We start from the raw sequence: 10,709 nt of genomic DNA, 5'->3' as shown, positions 1-10,709 counted from the left end.
GGTCACACAGCTAGGAAGTGTCTGAGGCCAGATTTGACCTCAGGAAGATGAGTCTTCCTGACTCTAGACTCAGTATTCTACCCATTGGGGCCACCTAGCTGCCCAAAACAGAAGACATAAACATTTAAACATGAAACATAAACATTTAAAAAAATAAATCAAGGATATTTTCACCACCAGTACTAATACAAATAAATATTTCCTTAATTCAATTGAAAAAAATAAAAGAGGCTATCAGACACTCCCTCTCCCTAGCAGCAGCCTCCCAGTAATGAGGTCTCTGCCTCTTCTTACCCTGGCAGTGCCCTGGGGTCTCTCCCCTACTAGAGCCTTGTATTCTGAGGTCTAAAGTCTCTCTTAAAGGTTTCCCACATCCTCCCTTACGTTCAGCTTGTCTTAAAAAATTGGTTTCATGTAGTTTTCCCCAGGTTTTCCCCAGGTCTTGAATGTCAGAATTCTTAACTATGGCTTTACAAGGGAGTGTCAAGTTCCATATAACCCTGTTCCCAACAATCCCAAAGCATGTGCAGGATAGTGGGCTTTAAAAAGACAGTAGAATTAACATAGTCCAACTCAGTCAGGAAACTGACGCCTAGACAGATGAACCAACTTGCCTGAAGTCGCAGTAGTAGGGGTCAGAACCGAAGGTTTGTACCTAGGTTTTTCTGATTTCAAATCCAGTGCCATAGACTGCACCGTCTAACAAGGCAGTGTTGCAAGGCAGTGTTGTTGAGGGAACCACAGATTTGCTTATTTCCCCAGGCTTGCAGTCTTGGCATCATTCTTAGCTCCTCATTCTCCATTACCCCACATATCCAATTAGTGGTCAAATTTTGCCTTTTTCCACCTCTATAACAGGGCAGCTGGGTGACACGGGGGTAGAGTGCTGCACATGGCATCAGGAAGACTCACCTTCCTGAGTTCAAATTCAGCCTCAGACCCTTACTGGCTTTGTGACCCTGGGCAAGTCACTTAACCTTGTTTGCCTCAGTTTCCTCATCTGTAAGATGAGCTGGAGAAGGAAATGGCAAACCACTGGTATCTTTGCCAAGAAAACCCTGAATGGGATCTCGAAGGGTCAGATACGACTGAAAATGACTGAACAACAAACCTCTATATCATCTTTCACAACTGTCCTCTCAATACTCACAAAGCCTAGGCAACGTTGTATAGACTGTCATCCAGAGATGTGCTAGAGCCAGCTTAAGATGGCTCATTGGAGCTGTTAGTTGAATTTTTAGTGCAAGCACTTACATCTTGGAAATCAGCAAACATTACAAGTTAGGGCTTGATTTATTATTTTGTTGATTGTCTAGAAAATGATGGAGAAAGTAATAATAATAGTGATAATAATTTATATAACACCTACTATGTGTCAGGAACTGTTCTAATCACTTCAAAAATATTTCATTTCATCCTCACAACTCTGGGAGGTAAGTACTATTATTATCTTCAGTTTACAATTGAGGAAACTGAGCAAATGAAACTTTAAATTGTGTCATGTGCTTTTTCTTCTTCCAGAGAGACTAACCATTTACCAGCACACCCCTGCCCTCATCCCTTTTTGTAAAGACTGTAGAAATAGTTTCCCAATCAGTTTCCCTGCCTCAAGTTTTCTACCCTTCTCTATTCTTCCCACTCCCCCTCCCCACCCACCCATCCTCCACAAAGATGCAAAAATGATTTTCCCTAAGTATACATCTGAATATATCACTCCTTTACTCAATAAACACCAATGGCCCCTAGAAAACTCTTTATTGCCTTTAGAAAAAAAAATCAAAACCTTTTATAATCTGGCCCCAGTGCGTCTTTTCAGCCTCATTATACATTCTACAATCTAGTCAAAGTGGTGTTCTTTCTGTTCCTCACACACGGCAGTCCCATCTCTGCACCTTTACATAGGCGATCCCCTATGCTAGAATACACTCCCTTCTCACCTCTGCCTCACAGAATCCCTTTCTTCCTATTAAGACACAGGTCAGGCCCACTTTCTCTATGTGTTCCCTTTCCCAATGTCCCCAGCTACTGCTGCTCTCCCTCCCTCACTACCTTGTATTTAATGATGAATGGGATGGATTATTGTGAAGACTTTACGGGGTAAAATACAGGGGTTACACTCTTCTCATATTTCTGAAATAGGGAATGTCTAAGGGAGCAGGAGAGGTTTGGGATTTGGCCTTGTGATTCTGGAAGGTCAGGGCCTGGAGCTGTGGGCATGCCCTTCCCCTTCGCTCAGATGTTAGCACCAAATAGGAAGATAATGAACTTCCTGTGAGCTATTTGTTCTCTGCTCCAGGAAGGTCTCTCCCCCAACCCCCCTCCCCCATTTCTTCTCCTAGACTTTCAGGGGCCTTTATTCCCAGAAGGCTGACCACCGGGTTTTTGGTGGTCAGTAAATACTTCAGCACTTCCAGGAATCTGTGAAGTATGGGTATTCTTCACACCTAGAGGATACTTTTTGGTTCTGGATGCCCCATTTTAGGAAAAAATGTGGATAAACTAAAAAGCACACAGAGGAGGGCAGCCAGAATGGTGGCAGGTCTTAACTCCGTATTGTGTATTAGTTAAAGGAAATAGTAATGTTTAGCTTGGAGGAGAGAAGGCTTGGAGGAAGCATGATAACTGTCTTCAAATACTTGAAGAGGTACCATGTGAAAGTGTTATAGCAATGGCTAATAGATTCACTTCATGGTTCACAAGTGTTTTTGTATGTATGCATACACACACACACACACAAATATGTGTAAAGTACACATAGATGGTATGATGGATAAAGCATTGAACCTGGAGTTAGGAAGACCTGAGTTTACAGACACCTACTAGCTGTATAACCCTAGGCAAGTTACTTAACTGCTGTTTGCCTCAGTTTCCTTATCTGTAAAATGGGATAACAATGTCTACCTTCCAAGGTTGTTGTAAGCATAAAATAATATTTGTAAAGCATTTTGCAAACTTTAAAGCACTACAGAAATGCTAGCTGTTGTTATTAAAATATATATATGCATATATGTTAATTGTTGAGTCATTTTTCAGTTATGTCTGACTCTTCGTGACCCCATTTAGGGTTTCCTTGGCAAAGATACTGGAGTAGTTTGCCATTTCCTTCTTTAGCTCATTTTACAGGTGAAGAGACTAAGGCAAACAGTGTTACATGACTTGCCCAGGGTCACACAGCTAGTAAGCATCCGAGGGCAGATTTAAACTCACAGACATGTCTTTCTGACTCCAAGTCACCTAGCTGATACACACACACACACACACACACACACACACACACACACACACACACATATATGTATATATATGTATGCATGTATATGTGTGTACATTGTGTATGTGTGTGCACATATTTGATCATTTGCTCATTTGATTCTTACAACATTTTCACAGACCTGGCCTGCTTTAATGAATAAGACCTCAGATCTTCCTCAGGATCTGAGATACCCCCTTTCTCCAGGGCCTTAGTTTTATACTGCTTGATACCCAGATGGTACAGATGAGGCAAAGTAAAATACAGAGTCTCATTGATAGATAGACCTTGATTTGGACCCTCCCTGGGGTTAGGCAGAGGATGTCCAAAATGGGCAAAGCTGATGATCATCTATTGACCCTATGTTGGGCAATAGAGAGCCAGTAGGCAACTCTGGTGCACAGGGTCAACTGGTTTGTCAAGTGCTCATAGGCCTGTTGGTCAAGTGCCCATAGGCCCATTTCCCCAACAAAGGGATGATAAGGGTAGAAAGACAATTAAAACATAGCTGGGGGGCTTTCCATATCATTAGGCCATCTTTGTCATGCTGGGCTTGGTCTCTTCTTTAGCAGAAAGAGAGAGTGGAGGTCGGCTAGTTAGCCTACTTTGATTAAGCAAGTGAACTTTATAACAAACAAATGAACTTATAATCTTGTATCTTGTAGTTTAAAGTTTTGAGGCCTATTATAAGAATCCCTCTATCTAAGATACTTAAAATATGTGCTAATATTAGTTGATTATTAAATGCATAGTGCGAAATGTACATTAATAGATAAAAATAATTTAAAAAATCACTACCTCTGTGGAATCACACTGAACTCAATTATACTGATTGGAATAAAACAGGGATTGAAAAATCATTCAACACATTGTTCAGTTATAGGCTGGACTAGATGGCCTGCTTCCCATTCTGAGATTCTGTGATTCTCTGCAAAAGTCTTTGACCTCTTCACCTGTCCATGACCTCTCATGGCTTGCAACTCTTGCCCATGTTCTTCTGTGACACCTCAACAGGAAGTCCACTGATCCTGTTAGGAGGAATCTTACGTGGGTACCAATGAAGTAGATGGGCTAATCTTTTATTTCTTGCTCTTACTCTATGAGTAAATTACCCTCTTTTCTATTTGTATATCTCTTTAGCAAAACTTTTATACTTTCTTTTGCATGCAATATGTCATCAGAAACATTGACACCAATATTCTCTCCATTACTCTTTGGGTGACCCATAATTTTGATTCTTTGGAAGTTGTGTTATTCTATGATTTTTAGCCATCTAACCAGATGTGTTGTGACACTCCAATGAGAAAACAGGTGTAAAGAACTTTGTAAACCTTCAAGCATTACATAAATGCCAGTTATTATTAGTGTTATTAATAGCCTCCAGTCTGGTGATGACTCCATTCCTTCTCTTGCCTTTAATATGAGCCTTCTAATGTACTCCTTCTGAACTCAAGCAATGTTTATAGAGCATGTGGTTTGTAGAGTTTATAGAGGGTGCTGGTAAATACTTAACAGCTAGGCTCTCCCGTTTAAAAAAACAGAGAAAAAAAAGGTATGCACACACATACTTTTAAGTTTCATATTCATAGTTTGAACTTTCTTAAGTCTAGAGAACCAACAAAACAATAAATCAAGTCCCAATTTGTAGCAATTTTGGATTTCTGAGGTGTAAATGCTCACATTGAAAATTTAACATTTGACTGTCATTGTTTAGAGCTGGCTCCAGCACAGTTCTACATATAAATAGAATACTACTGTTCAAAATGAATTTTTGATTCAGGAAGTACTTTGATGTCACTAAAAATTCTGCACAATTCCCTTCAAATGCAACCAGTGTACTCTTTTTTTTTTATTCTGGACAAGGAACATTATCTATCTATAATGCAAGATGGGCTGCTGTAGTTTGGACAATAGGCATTCTTCATTTGTGGTCTCCTAGTGAATAAATAGGTAGAGAGGGGATACCTGAGGGTGGTGGACTGGGGAAAGAAGCAAACACGGAAGGCCCATGGAGTGGTCATGCCCTTTTTTAAAACCCCACAGATTCACCGGGATCCTAGTCACCTTACCAAGGCAACTGAAAAGATGTTAAAATTCCAAAGTAGTTCTCAGAATCAAACTACTAGCCAGAAAATTGGGCTCTTCCTCCAACTTAAGTCCTTTGTTGTATATTGCCCTCATATTCCCTAAATGACAGAGGAAATATTCCCGCTAGACACTTGGATTCCACCTTTGGGCACCCTAGCTCTGATTGAAGAATATTTGTCTTTTCCTCCATGATACTCCTTACCTGTCTTCTCACCATCTCTCTACCCTTTAACCATTTCCAGAAACTTGAATTTCATCTTTGTATCCCCCAGTTATGATAGATGAGTATTTGCATTGTCTTGCCTGGACGCTGGCCTCCCTACCATTTCCTGGCTTTCATCTTATTAAACCTTTCATGGATACACTCCTCTCATCCTTCTTTTCTCTTTCCTTTCCCTCTTCCAACACTTCTATGTCTTGTCTTCCACTATTAGAAAGGAAGTTCTTTGAAGGCAAGAAATGTCTTACTTTTTTGCCCCATTGCTTACCACAGTTCCTGGCACATTGTAATATATTGACTGTCTACTGATCGATCTACATACACACCTGTGTGTGTGTGTGTATCACGTATATATTTATCTATGGATTCATCTATTATCAATCTACTTATATATCTACAGATTTATCTATCTATAGATCCATCCACCTATAGATCTACTTACATAGCTATAAATTTTTCTACCTGTAGATCCATCCAGCAATCTACTTAAATATCTATAGATTTACCTATCTATAGATCTACTTATATAGCTATAAAATTTTCTATCTGTAGATCCATTTATCAATCTAAACATCTATAGATTTATCTATCTATATATCTACTTATATATCTACAGATTTATCTATCTATAGATCCATCCACCTATAGATTTACTTATATAGCTATAAATTTTTCTGCCTGTGGATCCATCCAGCAATCTACTTAAATATCTATAGATTTATCTATCTATAGATCTACTTATATAGCTATAAATTTCTCTATCTGTAGATCCATTCATCAATCTACTTAAACATCTATAGATTTATCTATCCATAGATTCATCCATTTATAGATCTACTTATGTATCTATAGATTTTTCTATCTGTAGAGCCATCCATCTATTGATCTACTTATATATCTGTAGATTTATCTATCTACTGATCTATCTAGATTTATCTATTGATCTATTTATAGATCTATGGGTTTATTTATCTAGTGTATTTATCTATAGATCTATTGATCTAGCTATCTAATAGTTCAACATTAGGGAGTGTGATACAGAGAAATCTTGGTACACTGGAAAGAATGCTGGCTTTGTAATCAGAAGAACTATGTTCCTATGGCCAAAGGGCTATAAAAATGTGCATACCCTTTGACCCAGCAATACCACTTCTAGGGCTGTATCCCAAAGAGATCAGACAAATGGGAAAAGAACCCACGTGTACAAAAATATTTATAGCAGCTCTTTTTATGGTGGCAAAGAATTGGAAATTGAGGGGATGCCCATAAATTAATTGGGGAATGGTATATGAATGTAATGGAATACTATTGTGCTATTAGAAATGATGAACGGGCAGACTTCAGAAAAAAACAGGAAAGACTTATATGAACTGATGCCAACTAAGGGGAGCAGAACCAGGAGAACATTGTACACAGTTACAGCTACATTGTGTGATGACTAACTTTGGTAGACTGTAACAACAATGTTACTTGCAGCCACTGTGGAGATATAAGGCTAATAACACCAGTACACCGGAAGGCTGCTAGCACAGGTTCTTTGATCTGCTTTTCTAAAGGAAAGCAACTTTAAAGGGGTCAACAATCTTACTTTAATCAAACATATACATATACACACAAACACACATATACATACATATACATATATACATACATATACACATACACACACATATGTATATATATGCATCATTTACTTCATTCAGGGGAAAAGTCAGTACCCTGAACTTCAGGGAAAATACAAACAGAAATTACAAGTAGAAATTATATAAACAGAGAAATAAAGACCAACAGACAGGGCTTCTAACTGATTGACCAAAAGCAATACATACATAGTTACCAGACAGAGAAACACCAACATCTGAGTTGTTCAAAGTTGTTGGGCTCCTGAACAGCTACCCAGAGTTTCATCTGGCTACATCACACAAACATTCTTCCCATGAATGAGCCCCAAAGAAAAATGCTAACCTCCAAGTATATATACACTTCTTCAGGGTCAGAGGTCATCACAACCCCCATGACCCAGGCTCATGTAACTTAGGCTTCCATGTGACTTAAGCAGGTCACATGGCACTATGAAGGGATGGGAAAGATCTTCCCATTAAGCAAAAAAAATACATTAACAATACATAGACTTGGCTCTTCTCAGAAATGCAAGGTTCTAAGACAACACCAAAAGGCTCATGATGGAAAATGCTATCCACATGCAGAGAAAGAATTATGGAGTCTGAATGCAGATCGAATCGTACTATTTACTCTTTTGTTTTGTTTTCTTCTTTCACGTGTTTCTTTCTATTGGTTATAATTCTTTACAACATAACTATTGTGGAAAATATGTTTAATATGAATGTATATGTAGAGCCTATATCAGATTGCATGCCATCCGGGGCAGGGAAGAAGGAAGAGAGAGGGAGAAAATTTAAAACTCAACAGCTTGTGGAACTGAATGTTGTAAACTAAAAATAAATAAATAAAATTTTAAATAAATTTAAAAAAAAAAAACTAGTTCAAATCCCAGCTCTGCCACTTACCCTCTGTGTGAACTTGGCCAAATCAATCACTTAGCCTCTCCGGGCCTTAGTTTTCTCATTTGTAAAGAGAGGAAAGTTAGACTAGATGGCTTTTAAAATCCTATCAATTGTGGTCTTATCAATTCTAGGATATTCCATATGAGGTCTGACAAACTTTCATTCTCCCTGCCAGTAGCACCCTCTTCAGTAATCCCCCAAGGGAAAGTACTATGCATGTAGGGACATGAAAATATTCCACTATCTATCAGGTATGGTCTCCTTGGCTGTATCTCCTCCAATAAATCAAATAATACTGCTATTCCCATGTCTTCTGATAATTCAGGGTTTCATTGATTCTACCTGCATTGAGTAGGGCCCTTTGACTGCTTTTGCAAGCAGTCAGGGGGACATACTAGCTTGGGGCAAGATTCATGACACCCTGATTGATTCTTTCAGATTCGGAACAATCCTACTTCATATGTCATGGTGCTAAGTCATCAGGTGATGGTAATTGGTCTTGAAATATCTGTCATCCAATGTCATGGAGGCCCTATATCCTAGGTAATTCAAGTTGTTCAGCCACACCTCACCCCCAGGTTCTTACAGTAGTGTTTTTGATTTTGTAAATATCTTTGCCAGTTCTCCCACTCTAAGTCCAAATTCATTCTTTCTGAGTGGCCTGAAGTCTTGTCTGTATGTGTTGTTGCCAGTCCAACAAGCCTGGCATCTGCTATGTTTCTAGTATACCGTACTGAAGGGAAGCTTGAAGCCTGAAAGGTTTGGTGATGGCTATGTTTGCCTAGAACATATAACATAGATCTAGTCCGAAGGCATCACAGAGCCATGTATAAGTCAAGACTTGAGAATAAAGGATTTACTGTCATAGGGTCTTATACCTTACTCTCCACCATGTGTATCCTTTGATCCAGAGACATTGGCCTTAGAGCTGTTTCACTATCAAGACACTCCATCTCTGGGCATTTTCTCTGACCACCTCCCATGTCTGAAATGCTCCCCTTCCTCCACTATACCTACTGACCTCCTTGGCTTCTTTTAAGATCCAATTAAAACCCTACCTTCTACAGGAAGCCTTCCCCAACTCCTCTATATTCCAGTTCCTTCCCTCCTTTAATTATTTCCTATTTATCCTGTATATAGCTTGCTTTGTATGTTTTTATTTCCATGTTGTCTCCCCCATTAGACTATAAGCTCCTCGAAGGCAGGGACTTTTTCTTGGCCTCATTTTGTAACCCCAGCACTTAGCACAATGCTTGGCACATAGTAGTTAATAAATGTTTATTGATTGATTTTATACACACACATATAATTTTGTTGGCTCTATTCATATTTTGTATCAGTTCATATAAATCATTCCATGCTTCTCTGTATCCATCACATTCATCAAAGGTTATAGATTTTTTTTGAAGGGGGAAGGCAGGGCAATTGGGGTTAAGTGATTTGCCCAAGGTCACACAGCTATTAAGTGTGTCAAGTGTCTGAGGTCACATTTGAACTCAGGTCCTCCTGACTCCAGGTCCAGTGCTCTACTCGCCATGCCACCTAGCTGCCCCAGTTATAGATATTTTAGTCACTTTATTTGCATAATTCCAAATTGCTTATACTAACTTATAACTTTACCAACACTACATTAGTGAACTTATCTTTCCATGACCTCTCCAACATTGGCTATTCTCATCTTTTATCATCTTTGCCAATCTGGTCGGTGTGAGGTTAAACCTTATTGTTGTTCAAATGCGCATTTCTCTTATTGCTAGTGATCTGGAACATACTTTCATATAGTTCTTTTTTAATAGTTTGCAATTCTTTGAGAACCATTTGTTCATATCCTTTGAACACTTGTCTTTTGGGGAATTGTTTCTGATCTTATATATTTTTGTTAATCGTCTATATATCTTGAATACTATACCTTTAACAGAGAAATTTGATACAAAGGATTTTTTTCACCACTTGACAGCTTCCCTTCTTATTCTAGCTGCACAAATTTTGTTTGTCCACAAGCTTTTCAATTTCATGTAATCAAAATGACCTATTTTATCTTTTGTAATTCCCTCAATCCTTTATTTGGCTAAGAATATATTTCTTCCTTATAATTGTGGAAGGTGTATCTTCAGCTTTTCTTCTAATTTTTTTATATTGTGATCTTTAATGTTTGGATCACATATCCATTTTGAATTTATTGTACAATGCAGAGTAAGATGTTGGTCTAAGCCTAATTTCTTCCAAACTATTTTCCATTTCTGTCATCAGTTATTATCAAATAGGGAGTTAAATAATACTTTCTTTCCTACATCAAATATAGTCTTGGGACAAGGAATTAGATCCTGTTAGCAGGACCAAGTCAGTTTGTAATATTGACTTAATATCTGTGGGCTCTAATCAGCTTCTGGCTGGTTTGTGTTCCAAAGGTGCTTAGGTCCTTGGGCTAAGATTCTGGAAACTGACAGACCTACCCCACGATGAAAAGAAAACCTTTTTTCTTTACTCCAATAACTAGGTATGTGTGTATCTGCCTTAGTAACAGAGCTAAAGCTTTGACCCCTATGCTAAAAACAGAGATGAGAGGGCCAATTCCTCTTCTTATGGGGAAGAGGTGAAGACTATAGCTGAGGCCTGATAGGTTAAC

The sequence above is a fragment of the Trichosurus vulpecula genome, chromosome 2, assembly GCF_011100635.1.
Source record: "Trichosurus vulpecula isolate mTriVul1 chromosome 2, mTriVul1.pri, whole genome shotgun sequence".
In the NCBI taxonomy this organism is placed as follows: Eukaryota; Metazoa; Chordata; class Mammalia; order Diprotodontia; family Phalangeridae; genus Trichosurus; species Trichosurus vulpecula.
The sequence above is the reverse complement of the archived record's forward strand: the minus strand, read 5'-3'. Positions refer to the sequence as shown.